The sequence below is a fragment of the Lissotriton helveticus genome, chromosome 3_1, assembly GCF_964261635.1.
Source record: "Lissotriton helveticus chromosome 3_1, aLisHel1.1, whole genome shotgun sequence".
Classification (NCBI taxonomy): Eukaryota; Metazoa; Chordata; class Amphibia; order Caudata; family Salamandridae; genus Lissotriton; species Lissotriton helveticus.
In genome coordinates, this window is record NC_136061.1 from 1575097216 (window position 1) to 1575113880 (window position 16665).

General features: G+C 40.1%; 1 pseudogene across 1 annotated transcript in view; it reads right to left on the minus strand.

Moving 5' to 3' along the window:
• The window catches only part of LOC144823641 (microtubule-actin cross-linking factor 1-like), a 209232-nt pseudogene extending 193209 nt beyond the window's left edge, over positions 1–16023 (minus strand). The window contains exons 1-2 of the transcript XR_013608823.1: positions 15909–16023; positions 15187–15451 (exon numbers count right to left, since the gene is read on the minus strand). The product of XR_013608823.1 is annotated as a microtubule-actin cross-linking factor 1-like (transcript). The remainder of the gene's footprint in view (positions 1–15186; positions 15452–15908) is intronic.
• Positions 16024–16665: the final 642 nt, after the last annotated feature.

The window sequence follows — 16665 nt, forward strand, 5'->3', positions numbered from 1 at the left end:
TTCCTCAAACAGAAGGCACACTTCCCAACCCTTCTCAGGCTCCGCTCCTCATAACTGGAAGAACATTCCTCCTGAGCACCTCCAAGCTTACTTACATATGTATTTCTGGTTTGTAACTGATCCACTTGGTAAATTCTTTTTTTTTTTTAATTCTTTTTATTGATTTTATGGCAGTGGAAAGTTACACAGTACATACAGATCCAGAGAAAAAGAAAATAAAACAGTTCATCAAGAAGAATAAACACTAATATTGACAAACAAAAAAATTACAAAAATATTACAATATATTCAGCTGTCAGATTATAACACAAAAGAAACAAATGAAGTCCAGTTACTAATGGGTGAACCAAAGTTTTTGGTCGAATGCCCTCTTATTTCGCCCCATTCAGCTAGTACAGTGTGTTTTCTCTTTTTGAGAGATTAACATAATGTTGAGTCAGAAAAAAAAGAAAATGTAGTTTAGATCCATTTTTCAATCGGTAACCATAATTTTTGGCCAAATAACTTTCTTTTCCGGCCCTTAAGATTATACATAGCCTTTTCTAAATGATAGATACTAAGCAGTTTAAATTGCCATTGATGAAACAGCGGTGGATCAGCGTCCAGCCACCGCGAGGTTATACAGAGTCGATATACAGACATAGCTAGAAATAGAAAGCCTTCTTCTTCTAAAGTTCTATTCCCAATCTGATCAGTTTGAATTCCGAGAATGACTAATGCTGGTGATAAAACAACAGTTGATTCCATGATTAAATTTAGAAAAATTTGTATTTTAGATACTAATTGAATTAGTCTTGGACATTGAAAAAACATGTGAATCGAATTTGCAGCTAAGAGACCACATCGGCTACAATTGGTGCCCTTCTGAGCATTCCATTTTGACAATTTTGAAGGTGTATAGTAAAAATCAAAGGTGGACATAAAATGTTGACTTTTGAATGGTCCGTTAAATATGACCTTACTGCCCACTTCTAACGACCTAACAATATCCACATTCTCTATACCCAAATTTCTTTGCCATTTGTCTATATAAAAATCAAGATTATCTTGTCCACTTGGTAAATTCTAATTAATATGTTTATACATGTTTCTATCATTTCATCACAATCCCTTTAACTGTTGCTTTATATCAGCATTACAATTTTTGTAATTACACATATATGTGAACGTGAATAAACAACTATTACTTGGATTTAATATGGTGTTTTCAGTGAAGTTCTTAAATAGTGAGCTAATTTAATTGGAGCCCTGGCCAAAATACATACTGGGCATAGAATATGTTCTTTTACCAAACTATGTGTTTTGACGCCAGCTGTCAGAGCTCACATCACACATACTTTCCCAGTGGGGCATTGCCTTTGGCTCTTGGGAACCTCCGCCATGAACCAGAGACCAAAGGACATGGTCTTGCCTGTGAATTCTGGGAACATCCTGATCTTCCAGCACTCACTGTGCCTAGTCATCATGGCCCATTTAGGCATTAAATAATCCATCTATTGGAAGGGTAGTCTGTTCTTGAACATGTTTGTGAATCCATACCAGACACTTTTTTCCATCCTGAGGTATGCATATTGAGGCTGGGAAGACACTAAGACAGTCACTCATTTTTCCTACCCATCCATTCCATGCAATGTATGGTAGATATGAGCAAAGGAAATGCTGAATATCCCCAATGCGTTGGGTAATAAATTTATTTAGATGAAAAAACGAACTTTTGGGGGCTTTGTTTCCTCTGAACAAAAAAGGTTAACAGATTAGGTACTTAAACGGCACCTGCTTGGCAAATCTTCAGTACTGTGAAGGGAGCTGACGAGATTTTTCATTTGGGGCAAGAAAGAGGTGCAGGCATTTCACTCTAGTATTGGCCATAAGTTCTGCCCTCAGCAGGGGAAGTCAGGGGGTTTCCGGTGGGGGTGGGGAGGTGAAAGTCCACTAGACACCAGAGATTTCAAAGTGGCGCAAAAACAAACAAAATGATGGGGCGGCTTTCCCTGGCAATGAGCCATACTCCTGCCTTAATGAGGTCAATAGAGTATTTATGCTCCCCCTGGGAGCAGATTGGAGACTTGCCTGAGCTGGGAAGATTGTTCCAAATCTGTCCCTTGTGGGGGGTAGAAAGTCAAGGATCTTGCATTGGTGGTAAAAGAAAGGTGTTTGGCCTTGCACTCTGGCACTGGCCAGACACCTACCCCACAAGTGACAAACCAGATTTCAACAACCCACCCCCAGGGCAGACAGGTGTTTGACCCCAGGTTGCCCCGAGGAAGGGAATGTAAGCACCTAGACACCAGGGAATAATGAAAGTTACCAAAACAAACAAAAGGGTGATGCAGACTATCCTAGGATTGAGTCATACCACTGACCCCTGGAGTCAGATAGGAGCTTGCCCCAATTAGGGAGATTTCCCCAAATCTGGCCCCTGTGTGGTAGAAAGCTCTCTAAACACCAGTGATTTTGCATTTGGGGCAAAAGAAAGGGGTGCAGGTGTCGCACTCTGACAGGTCATACTCCCACCCCAAAGGGGTAAACTAGTATTTTGGACTGGCCGGAGGGAAGTTTGCCCCCCAGTTTGCTTCCAGGTTGGACAGAATGCGCACTGGATAACATGACTATTTATTTAAAAAAAATAATAGGGTGTGTCTAGCTCATCCTGACATTAGGCTCCACCCTCACCCCTAAAGCCTCAAAAGTTTTTCTTTTCACCTGCGGACTGAAACTTCCCATCCAAATGGCAAGCTACATGACATTTGATTCTTTTGGGTGCTGTTTCTACACATGGGCCAGAAGAGTGGCGCTAAATACCAATATCGTTCCACTTGCTCTTATGAATGGCTGCACTTTTTAGGCTTCATTAGGACACCACCTGGAGAAAACTACCAGACCCAGACATTTAGGAAAACTAGACATCGAGGAGTGTAAAGGGTGGCATTCCTTGCATGGATCCCATGACTTTTCCTATCCACAGTGCTCTGCATACCTCAAACTCTGCCTAAAATCACACTTTTTACTTGTATTTCTGATATGTACACATCGAGAATACACTGGGATCCACAATATTCAAGCACTTGTTCCGATAAAAATACTATCCTTCTTGTATGACTGCCTCTATCGTCCACAACAGGAAAGGCCACAAAACGTAATGTGGAAGCATCAACATTTCCCGTCAGAAAACTAAATGGACTTGTCAACAGGGGCAACTACCTTAAATGGCCCCGGGTTCGGCCGCCACCTAAGAAAACCTACTAAACCCACACATTTTTTAAAACTAGACACCTGGGGAGTCCAGGGTGGAGTGCTTCATGTGGAGCCCATAACGCCTTCTTACCCCCAAAGCCTTGCATTTCAATGATGTAATCTTCCAGAATCCACAGGCATCCATAACATTCCTACCACCCAGCATTCCCCCATAATAGAACTCCCATTGACTGTTCCTGTTGCAGGCACTGGACCAAGCCACACAAGTGGAGCATTGTTTTATTTGGACAAGTGGAGAGTGATGGGTGGTAGGAATTTTGTGGATTCCTCCTGATTCTGGGAGTTTCTGTCACAGAAATAAAAGGAAAAGGCATGGTTTTAGCCACAGTTTGAGGGTTGAAGGGCATTGTGAGTAACAAAACATTGAGGTATTTATGCAAGGCACACCACCATGGAATCGCCTGGGTGTCTACTTTTAATAAACCTCTGTGGTTGGGAGGTTCCTATTGTTGGCGGCCTAGTGATCCACTGAAATTTTGAAAATTATTATACAAAACCCATTCATATGAAGAGAACACAAAAAATTGAACATATACACTGCACACAATAGATACAGTGCTACATGAAATAGAGACAAGTGTAGTAAAAACACTGTAAAAGTGTGCTTTAAAATGTGAGATAAAGAAAACATATGTAGAGTAGTATTAATACATATAAATGAAATTGCACTAATGATACTGATGCTTATTATTGGAGTTTATTCTAAATGAAATGGCCTAGTGTTTTGATGCTTTTACTTATATGTACTAGGGAAAGAAAAAATGGTGCAAAAATGTATAAGCAATGAAGTATAAACTTGACATTTTACAGAATGATATTAGGGATATTATAGTTCATGAAAACCTTTGAAACATTTTAAATTGGTAGTAGTATGATATTTCTAATGTTAGCTATTTTTGTGTAATACTGTTTGTGAAGTTTTTACATTTTTATGTGAATTGACTTAAATTCATTATATTTGAGGTAGAGTTGAAAAGTGTATTACATTTAACTGTGCAATGCTAAATTAAAGGCCTTCTTTTCAAGATGCTTTTTCTCTGTTGTTGACCTTCCCACAGATTTAATACAATGGATAGTTATTTGCAAGAGTAATGTGACTTATTTTGTCCTGTGCACTTCTATCCCCTTACATTTCTTTATCTAAGGTTCACAGTGAAATAATCCAGTGGGAACAGAATTTTAGCTATGACTGTAAACTGCAACTATATAGTTCCTTTTTAGCAACTTTAGGCCTGTGTGGACTCGCATAGTTTCATTTCTCATGTCAAGCATGGGAAACCAGCTCAATGTTTCAATCACTTTTCGAAGCACATTGCATTGCATGTGTAGCTTGATGCTATTTGATTTTTGAACTCTTGCTAACTTTGGACTTCCTGGTCTATGCTACAGTTGGTGGCATACCGACTGAGCCTAAATACTGAACTTTCTTTTCAGTGTGGTTTTGCTAATGGACTTGCCCTTAATGGACACTAATTGAATCTTTCCATCCCCTTAGAATCTGAGCTGTTAGTCTACAACTATCTTTCTGCCTATTTGGTGGTTGGACTCTGTAACTCTGTGGCTATTGCTGATTTAAATGCCTGCATAAATGCGTGGCATTGTTATTAAAACCATTATATTTCCAAATGAGCTTCTTAAGTAATTGCTGATCCAATAACAATTTAATTCAAATTTGTCTGAGCCTATTATTGAGTCTTGTTGATTCATGATTTGATTGTGATTAATGGTTTCCATGTATATTTATTGTAGGAAGAATCAGCAAGCTCTGATTGACAATCATGTGATGCTTCTATTATTCTGTGTAGAGACTGCAGAGTTATCAGTTTGTATAATCCTCACTCGTCTTAACTTCTTTAGGAGGTTGGGACTTCCTCTTGATATTCTTTATATCTACAGTAGGGCCTTAAGAGTGGTATATCTATATCCGATGTCTAACCTATGAGTTGGCTGTCAATGAATGGTCCTCATTGGACAGCTAACGTTTACATGTCCGAATTTCCACACTCTTACCTGCGGAGAAGGATTCATCAGAGGATCAATGCCTCTGTGGTAAAATACTTTGATTTGGTCATCTAATCATAAAGGGCCCAGTATGATTTTAGGAGTAATATGAGAGTAGATTAAGAATGGAGAAAGAAATATAAGTATAAGATTGTGTAAGTATGCTTCTGCTGGATCACCAGCACAGCCCCAAATACAGAAGCTACCCCTATGGTTGATCTCTCCACAAAGCGTTATAGGGGCTATTTTGTGTGGTGGTTTCTGGGCCCTCCTAAACAAGTGGGGTACGGTTGTTATCGAGAGATGCGTGGAAACCCTGGTTAGTATGACATTTATGGATCCCCACAGGTTATAGAACTTTCCTGCAAAGAAATGTGAGAAAATGTGTTTTTGTCAAAGTTTGAGGCTTATGGGTAAGAAAACCTGGAGAGAGCAAATTAAGTCACCCCACCCTGGGTTCCCATAGTCGTCTAATTTTTTTTTAAGTACAAGTTTGTTGGGTTTCCCTAGGTGCCTGCTGAGCTATGGCCAAAAATCTACAGCTGCCCATATCGTAAAACTGTGTCATTTTTCAGCGGAAAAACATGACATGTCTATGTTGTGTTTTGGGCCCTTTCCTGTTGCGAACCCTAGGCCTACGCACACAAGTGAGGTACCGTTGTTATCAGGAGGCTTGGGAAAATGCTGGGAGATAGGAAATTTGGGCTCCCCGTAGATTCCAGAAGTTTTCTTCACAGAAATATGAGGAAAATCTGTATTACTAGTCAAAGTTTGAAGTTTGCAAGAGCTGCTGGGTACAAAAACCTCAGGTGAGCCATGTAAGTCACCCCACCTCGATTTCTCTCAGTGTCTAGTTTTTAAAAATGTACACATTTCCTAGGTTTCACTAGGTGCTTGCTGAGCTGGAGGCAAACATTCACAGCTACCCATATTACATAAAAATGGTCAGTTTTCAGTACAAAAATGTGATATATCTATGTTGCGTTTTTGGCCCTTTCCTGTCGTGGGTACTAGACCTACCCAAACTAGTGAGGTACCCATTTTAATCAGGAGACGTGGGCGAATGCTGGCGGTAGGCTTTGCACAGATTACAGGACTTTTCTTCACAGAAATATGAGGAAATGTGTGCTGAGAACCATGCAAGCAACCTCCTCCAGAAATCCCCAAGGAGTCTAGTTTAAAACAAATCTACAGGTTTGCAAGGTTTCTCCAGGTGCTGGCTGAACTAGGACCCAAAATCCACAGCTACCAACATTGCAAAAAAATACAGTTTTCAGTGAAAAATGTGATGTGTTCATGTTGCGTTTTGGGCCATTTCCTGTTGCAGTAATAAGGCCTTCCCACACAAGGTAATTGCCATTGTTATCAGGAGGCTTATGGGAATGGTGGGGGTTAGGAAATCTTTAGTTCGCCAAATGTTTTCCTCACAGAAATGTGTTGAAAAAGTGCTTTTTTAGTCAAGGTTTGAGGTTTGCAAAGGCTTATGGATAAGGAAATGCAGTGACATCCACACAAGTCACCCTACCCTGGGATCACCTAGGTGTCTGGATTTCAATAAGAAACAGGCTTTTCAGGTTTCCCTAGGGCCCGGCTGAGTTAGGGCCCAAAATCCACAGCCACCCACATTGCAAAAAAGAGTTTGTTTTCAATAGAAAAATGTGATGGGTCTATGTTGCATTTTGGGCCACTTCCTGGTGCAGGCACTAGGCATTCCCACACAAGTGAGGTACCAGTGTTGTCAGGAGACTTAAGGGAATGATGGGTGGTAGAAAATTTGTGGCTCCCCATAGATTCTGGAATTAGTCCTCACAGAAATGTGATGAAAATGTGGTTTTAGTCAAATTTTGAGGTTTGCAAGGCTTTATGGGAAAGGAAACCTTGTGAGAACCACGCAAATCACCCCACCCAGATTTGCTAGGTTTGCCTCCATGTCGGCTGAGCTAGTGCTCAAAATGTACAGCGACCCACAATGCAAAAAAAGGGTCCGTTTTTAGTGGAAAAATTCGATGTATCCATGTTGTGTTTTGGTGCCTTTTCCTGGTGCAGCACACATACAAAGATGAAAATGCATTTCAGCATTGCTTTTCTGCGGAAAGGAGCCCCTTCCTGCACAAAAACAATCCTGCTCATAATGCAGGCACCCTTGCAACATGGCGCAAGTTTGCCTGTATTAGCGCTAAACAGCCATAAGTGCTCCAGCATTAGGAGACAGAAGAAATGCCCCATATCTTACTAGATCTTAAGGCACATTTCAGCTGTCTCCCTTTCATGCAACACAGGAAACTGCATTGTGTGACATATTGGTGAATCTCCCTCCTAGTTCTTAGACCAGATTGTTTCTTTTTTTTACATACCAACACTAGTAGCGTATAGTCTAACAAAATATGCATTATGTATTGTATTTCATATATGACTCACATATACATTTCCCCTGATGTTTATGAACTCTTACAAAGTCTTGGAACATTCATCAAATCAAATTAATCCAATTCTTATTTTTAATATTGCCATTCTTCTTTCGGAGTATAGAAACAGTATGCGAAGGAGGCACTACAGGTCCAGAGCAGGCTCTGCCCAGAAAAGCTGGTCAACCCCCTGCCACCTCTCAACCTTGAGACCCGAACCTGCTAAAACTAGCGTGTTCTTGAGAAGGGAATCCCCCCTCTCACACATAGATAAACACCTTAGGGCATGTAGACACATAGTCTGAATCACACACCCACTAGTTTAATTACATTCACTTTTTAATATAGGTCCTGAAGAAAGCCAACATATACATAAGGCACTGGCTGAAACATGTTGACCCATCGGATGTGGGAGGTCGTAACTCGCCTCTAACATCCAACAGCCTTATTTTTAACCGCTGACGGAGGCCCAGGTATTAAAGTCTAATTTACCCTTGGGTACTGGGACCCCCGCCAAGCCGTTTTAACATCACCATCATAACATCCTTCACAGCACACTCAGCAATATACCTGCTCTGCTGTAATCAGGCGTCGAAGCACACCCGGGACACGCTAGGTGTCACTGGGTGGGCCCGATGATGAAGCATGCCACCAACTAGGTTGGTGGGTGAGGGCTTTATGAACACACTCACCAGGTGTTCCCACCCCATGACGAAACATACTTGAGTCCTTTTGATTGTTGTAATTACTATAAACCATGAGCTAGTCTCTTTTTGATTAAATCATATATAACCCCGGGGACAAGGACTAGCTATCTGGTCCTCTCTCTCTCTCTTGATTACGCATTATCAATATAGGGCAATACCCCTTCTGCAAAATATGTCTCTCTAATAAGTCGTGTCAATGGTTTACCTTCCAAAAAAGCCCAAATCATTTTCTCTCGAGAATTATCTTATAACTTGTTTAACCCTTGATTCTGGAATTCTTGATAAAGCACTGCAAGGTTCCCTATTTAAATTTAAATTGTTGCCTACATTGTTCATAATTTTCTTCACTTTATGTGCCCATTTTAATTTGCTCCCCATTTTTAAGAGTTGTGATCCTGTATTTTTCCGTGTTCACCAATCTTTTCCAAAAACATGAAATTTCAAACAGGCTTAGGGAGTCCATGCTATTTGATTAGTCTCTATTCTTATGAGGTGAATCATGGCGACCACTGGAAGATTCAATATATATTTTAAACATTTACTTCTACCTTTTCCCCTGATAATTTCCATCTAAACAGAGTGCTCTTGTTCCATATTGCCACTGCAGTTTTAATAGGCAATAAAGACCGGTTTTAGCAAGTTTCCCTTCAATTTCTTATTACATTTTTTGAATTCTGCTACAGAAGATAATGCTTTAGCTTTTATTGCCTCTGTATATTCATTCCATTTTAGTTTCTTATTAAACATTACAACAATATACGTATAGGAGGACACCTCTTCCACTTTTGAGGCGCCGAACTTCCACTTCATTGGTTTTGTCCAAATAGATAGTTAGCTTTCTTATACAATAATGGTAGGATTTTGCTAGTTTTCGTTGAAGCCTTATTTGAGTAGTATCCATTATTATGCCTCTTATATGCTGGCTAAATTGCCAGCATATAAGAGGCATCAAATGTTTGCCACATATCACTGGCATTACTAGAATGGTGGAAATCTTGGAATATTGCAAAGGGTACGCTGTAAGATTCTAGTATTTCTTTATAAACAAATAAAGGTTCTGAAAGTCCAAGCATAGATTAATATTTCTGCACAACACCATTTTTCAGGATTTTAATTTTCACAAAATCCGGGTAAGATCATCATAGAAAAGTTCCAGTTCAGATTTAAATGAAACAGTATCTATTGGATTCATGTAAACATTTATCACAATTATATCATTTATATTCCACAGGTTCATATACATTTGTACTGAAGTCACCACTGTCCATTTACATTTTTTATATATCACTGTTACATTTGTGCCAGTAATAGAACTAACTAAAGTCAATATTGCCCCTTAAGCACGACCTGCATTGCCTGAAATGACACATCCATGCGTCTGAAGAAAATACTTCTCTTGATTACATATCCTTCCGCATCTCCGAGTCAAGTCTTCTTCTTAGACTAAATGTATTCTATGAAAATAATTTTAGGTTGTATGAAAGGTATTTTCACTCAGAATAGTACAATTCCTCTCAGGTTCACTCCATGACCTAAGGCTTGCAAAACGTGTTCTTATCCACTATACTAGAAACATGGGAAAGCTATCTATAAATGTTGTTCTTTATTTTTATTAACCTTTTGGGAGTTATGAGCAGATACTTTGTTTGGCAGCCCAATACAATCTTGATTAATGCATAGTCCGGCATGATTTTATAGAAAACTGTGTATTTGTGCTAGCAGAATGTATTCTTCCTTTGCCACAGATGTACTACCTTGAGCAGGAAGTTCATTCTCTGCCTTTTCAAATGTTTCTATTAGTAATCCGGAGTGGAAAAGTTTTTTTGTTATCTCTCCTACTGTGTTTGTTGTTACAAATCCTACTTGTTTTAAATCTATGAATGTTCTATACTTCAAAGAAGGACAGCAGGATAGGGGCTGAAGTATTCTGGAACAATTTCAAGGTTTCAATTTTCTTTTTTTACTCCTTTGCAATTTTTCCATATACACTGATAAATAGTATTGAGAGCAAGTATGAGGAGGTCGTTCCTTTGTCAAATTAACTGAGCTTCTCCCCTTTCTTTGTACATCTTTTCTTAAATTGCCATGGTATATAAACATTTTACTCTTTGGTTTAGAAGTCTCATCCTTTCTTTTACTCGCTCTCTCTCCATTTAATTGATTGAGGGACCACTTGAAGTGCTATTCTCTCTCCCTTTAACTTGAGAGTACATGCCTTGCCCAATGTATCATTGGGTTTAATTTTCCTAATATTTGTACTAAAGCCTAATAATTGGACTTTTTTAATTAAATTATTATGTGTACCTTTATTTAAATAGCTGTCTCCCTTATAATATATTTTCGTTAGATGGATATAGCTTTTATAAAATATGTGTTTTCCCCTTTTTATCAGCATTGGCCTCCTTGAAATATAGACCAATGCAACCAGTCTTTCCTGAGTATGTAAGCGCTCTACATCACCTATAATAGGACTGTTATTGACCTCTGCTATTGGCTGAACTAATGAGGGCAAATGTTTTTTGTAAGATTAAACGTTGTTGGTATTCTAGCTTGGTGATTTGAATGTATTTTTAGTACATCCATATTTAATACCATGGTTTCAAATATTCCCTGTAGAGTATTTTGCATTAATAACATTACATCTAACATAGAGGAGGAAGGTTTTGCTGATGTCTACAGGTGTACAAATTGACTGGGTATTGTCTATTTGGAGTACCCACAAACCCTAGATGTGCATTGACCACTCCACGCTGATCATTTTCCGATTCAAATGGATTATACTCCCATCATTTATTTCCTCCATCTGCAGTTCTCTCCGTAGTAAACAGGTGACCATAAGTGGTGCAGATGCCAGTCAAAGAAGTAGGAGGCTTTCTACATGTTATATTGTTAACTGTTCGTAGCTTAAGTCCTCTGACCCTTGTGCGCTACTTATATATTTATCTAAAATATATTCTGTATCTATGAATGACTGAATTGCCTCACTTCTTTTCACTTCAAAGTGCTTTCCTACAAAGTCTTTTGTAGAGTTTACCAGCAGAGAGCGGCCCATGTGTGGTTGTTGGGTAGTGGTGGTCATATTACTTTCTGCTCTATCTGCTACTAGCTCCAGTTCATACACTCCTCTCCAGGGGTCTCAGTTTCTGTCACCACAGATGTGTCATGGGAATCATCCAAAGAAGCCTCATCATAATATAGCCCTATAGCCCACTGCCTACGGCTATACGAGTTGTTAAAGGCCCTAAACCCGAGTTATAGGCCCGAGTCGCAGGTGAGGGCTTATAACAAAAGTAAAATCCTTTCACAACCGGTATAGCGCAAGGCAGAAGGGCTATAAGGCTATTAGAACATTCCCCCCACTAAGGGTAGAGTGTTGTAAATTAAAAAGGGTGAAACAGAAAGACAAACATTGGAATGCTGGCACAGAAGGCTTGTACCAGCCATTTTAAGCCCGGAGCTAAACCATTGTCTTCAACGGTGCTCCCAACAGTTCAATGTTGTAATATTTAGAACATTGGAACGTTGAGCACTCCATTGAAAACAATGGAGTGCTCCAGGCTTCTAATGGCTGGTAGAAGCCCAGAGCATCAACATTACAATGTTTTATTCACAGTAACAGCTGTGAACCAAGGCCTCACAGAGCCCGAGGGGATTTCACCCCCCCCCTGCTGGGCTCCATGAGGCCCTAGTTTTACAAATTAGAACATTCTCCCCTCTAGTGGCGGAATGTTCCAATTGCCTTAGAGCCGGCCGTAGCGGGATTTACTGGCCAGTAAGGGCTTGCTCCCTTGTCAAAAGCCCTTGCCTTCGGCTCGGGCCTTTAACGCTAGAGGGGGTCTTTAATGGTCGGTAGAGCCCGCTACGTCGGGCTCTACGGCAATATTGCGTACATTTACTGTTAACCCTTTCTTCCTAGGGTATTGTGTATTGTGCTGCACATCTCACATGTTTTAATTGCTTTGTTTTCTCTCAGGCAATGTTACTGTGTGTCTGAACGCCTGATCGTTCCTCCAGGTCCACCTCACCTTTTGTTCTCTTGAACCGTTGCCACCACCACCACCCACAGCTCTTCCGGGTCTTTCTTACATTACTGCATGATAAATATTACTTTAGTGATAGCTGCTTATACCTGTATTTTCATCTGTTGTTACTCAATGTTACCCTCTAGCCGTGCTCGGTTTTCCTCAATCGCCCAAAAACTCCATAGAAAGATTATATTCAATTTTCCTGTTGTCAATAAACAGTCTACCTTATGAGGGCACAAACTGATGAAAACTGTGTGATACATCATCCCTGCTAGACTGCAGATTACCATGCTTGTTCTTCAGTCTCTATTATTCATGCACTTGAACCATACACCTTCCCAGGTGTTAGCCCATTAGCTGTGACAGCGTCCCAGTAAAAAAAAAGAAATAGTGCAAACAGCAATATCATTTAGATGGACAAGGATCCCAGCAAAACACCGACATTCAGAGGTGAAGCGTGAGCAGGAAGCAGGGTGGAGCTTTGGGCGGTCATGAGCATGGTACAATTGCACATTCAGAAGTAGCTTTGCATAGGCTTCTTTCTGTCACTCTTTAGGTTAGTAAACCTTGGCCTCTCCTAAACAAACAAAAAAGATGGTAGAGCAACCCTACTGTTCCCCTGCCTGGAGCACCACTACTGATTTGGTTGACCGCCCAAACACAACAGCTATTCACTTCCTGATAGAGAGGGTCAGGGGAGTGATGGGGGAGCCATCTATAACATGCCCCCCTTACCTGCCCCAAATGTACAAAAAATAATAAATAAAAAATGATTACATGAAGCTCCCTCCACCACTCTCTCCTACCAGAACAGACTGGAATTCCTTTATGACATAGCAACAGAGGTTAACAAGTTCTGCTGCCCACGGCTGCCACGTCATAGCAGGGAATTACTGGATTTGAAACAGTTTGCCATGCTAATGGCTCTCTGTGAGAGACCTACATAACGACATAATTACCTTTGAGTTATGTAATCAAGGTACGTGATATTACTGAAGTTTGCCAGTTGGTGATAAAGCACTGCACAACAACCAGATATTATTATTGCATATATTATAGATGGATAACGGCGAATAACAGGGATGTCTTTCCACCAGGTTTCCTGAGTGACATCTGATAGACAGCGAAGCTCAAGTTGTCTATGATATCACTCAGAACCCCGTGGTGAAAAACATACCCCTTTATTGATTTTTCCCATCTATCAATTTATTATGCAAGCTGCCACACCCACCAAATTATCTGGCCCTGCTGTCAACTGCTACACACGGGCAGAGGAGTAATGGGGAGCCATACATAAATGTAAAATGAACAATATCTAGCGTCCACCCATCCAACCCATCACCCTCTGTACCATCCAGCCCTCTACTCCTCCTGAAATTGTGCCCTCTCCTCTCCATCTCGCACTGCAGCAGCCTAGAATTCCTTTACGACATAGCAAGGGCGAGTAACAACTTTTGTTTCTCACTTGCTATGTCATAGCAGTGAATAACCATATTTAGAATCAGGTGTTCGGGCTAGTGGCCCTCAGCGACAAGTCAACCATATATAACAATGTTAGAATAATGCAAGAAGCTGAAGTTTTTCCACTCCTGCCTACTTCACGTAACGCAAAAGTGAGTACCTGATTTCTGAGACCCCAGTAAAGTAATCAGTGAACATACTTTTTTTGGATAGGATTGTAAAATGTCTTAGGCACCAATGCACATTTTGATGGGATACCCTTAACATTTACAGGCAAACAGTATATTCGAGCTAAAGTAAATTACTACATTAAATCATTCATTCATCAGCTCACTCTACAATCGTTTTCCCGTGACTCTGCTATGATTGTGCTGAAACAACCCCGATATAGAGCGACAGAAACGAGAGTGTGGTTTCCAATATGGGCACAAGCTCAAAGTGGGATGGGTGGTCCTACCTCATAAACACACACTCTAGTCACTATGATCCTGCACAGGTTTACATGGATGATCTATATTTTGTGAACTATCATAATGGCCTCGAGCCACCTTATGTAGACACTTTTGTTTTTTAATTTGTCAGCTTCACTGTTTTACCATATAGATAGAACTGTGTCTGTGACATCTGAATTCATCAGCAGTAATGGGTATATCAAAATACATTGACGTTATATGATTTCGTTGATGGCAAGAATTTTCATGTAAATTAGCAGAAATTGATAATAATAAAACCACATATAATGTATTTTTTCTTTTACTGCCAGTGATATTTCAATTACATGTTGTGCCAAAAACTGACATACTGCCATGGGAATTTACCACAGACAAATTCAAATACCAAATGTCACAGATCTGTGTTTATAAAAGAGGCAATATGTTGAGAAATTCAAATCCTACCTACACAAATGTAGGTCCTCGAGTACTAGAAGACTATGATTACTGAGGAATTGTAGTAGTGCACTGAGTGATTATCTTTGAACAAAATGAGGTGTTTGTGCATAAAAATGATAATAAAAATAACTCGCCTAAAACAGTCTATCAGAGCAGGGGATGCCCCAAAAAGTGGGAGAAAATATGGAGGGCATGGGACACGACCAGATCCTTGACACCCATCAACACCAGAGTAGGGGAATGATGCTATCAACATTGTAAATACTTGGAAGAGGAGTGGACTTTTCCCTCATACCCATTGAATGTGATATTGTCTGCCGCCCCCCCCCCCCCACCTGCACTACCGATGTTGTATAACGTGCTAGTTCATATGCAATGATGAAAAATTTACATTTTTGTTTTTCAATAAAAAGAATTATAAAAAATAAAATAAAAAACTCGCCTGCGCTTGAAATCCTTGCTTCAGTTGACAGAGGTTGGGGAACCTCTCCAGGGTCCGCAAGCAGAAGACGCTGAAAAGCCACAAAACGGCCAAGGAGAAGACCGAAGACCAAAAGCTGAGAACCACGCGAGTCAAGGTGCCCTGGACAAAGAGCAGAATCCCCTCCATCCTGTGGTGTTGGCAGAGTTTCCAAAAACGAGAGTGAATACCATCAGACTTTCCTTGGCGAGGGTCCCTTTATCTGGATACAGCACAGTTTTCAAACCTGGAGTAGAAAATAGATTGACATGTATTTAGCTGGCGGCTTGGCTCTCTTTTGCCCCTGCGTCACTATTACTTGATTGCAAACAACACTATGAAGGGTTTCAAACTAGATAAAGAAAATGTATATTGATTTAAAACTTACAGCATAATAAAAAAAATCCGGGTGCAGGAAAGTTTAAGCAGAACCATCTTTAATAAATTGCCTTCGGTTCTTAAAAAATATATATATATTGTACCAAAACTGGTAATGGAATTAAATATAGAATCCCTTGGCAAATTAAAATACATTTTTCGAAAATGCATTGGTCTAGCATCGCAAATCTGCAGCCAGGAAGCAAATATGAATTCACATTAGGCACCCTTCAGCGTGCTGAGCAGAGAGTATGCAATGACGGGCATTTCACAGGGTTAATTCTTTAGGGGTTCACTACTCTGCGGGTACACCAGAGAAGCCTTACTGTGGTTTTCGGGTCAATCTGTTGGGGTCACTGGAGATGGTCATCGTGAGCTCTTGAGTGGCGCCGTGTTACCGTCGAATGGCCCTGTTGCACCCATCTCATTCATGCATGTTCTGTTGTAGAGTTGACTCATGGTAAACGTCACTTCTGAGGCAAGGCCCGCCCTTTCTAAACACGTTCCTCAGAGCCCCAGCATTCGCAAGAAAATATTTCAACAATGCGATCCTACCTGAACGGCGGGTTTTATCCGCCAGCATGTTCACAGGTCAGGGGGCACCTTGGGCAATAGGTTAACATGAATCCTAACCAGGCCCTTTCAAACAAGTTAATGTTGAGTTTAAGGATATGCACACTAGGTTCGATATTAGTATTTTTAGCATTTAGTATTTTAGTATTCTAACAGTTGTCAACGTTTTTTCTTTTTTTGTTGTTTATAAAGTTAGCACAAACTAAACAAGATTTCCCATGCACCAAATAAAAAACAAAAATCATTAAAAATAACTTTCAGTTGTAGATCATTAGTACATAATGTAATAAAGATCTCACTACTAATTTTGATTGTATTGGATCAGAGCAATTGCTAATATTGCCAATGGTTGGGCAAAATGTCTCATAGCAAACATTACTCAACACACCCAGGAGTAAGTTTAAAGCCTCTGAAGTCGATATTTCAAAAGCAGCTTTAACTAATCTAAATACATACTGCTGAGGCTTAATAACGCTGGACAAAGGTGAAATATGTCAGACATACTAAAAA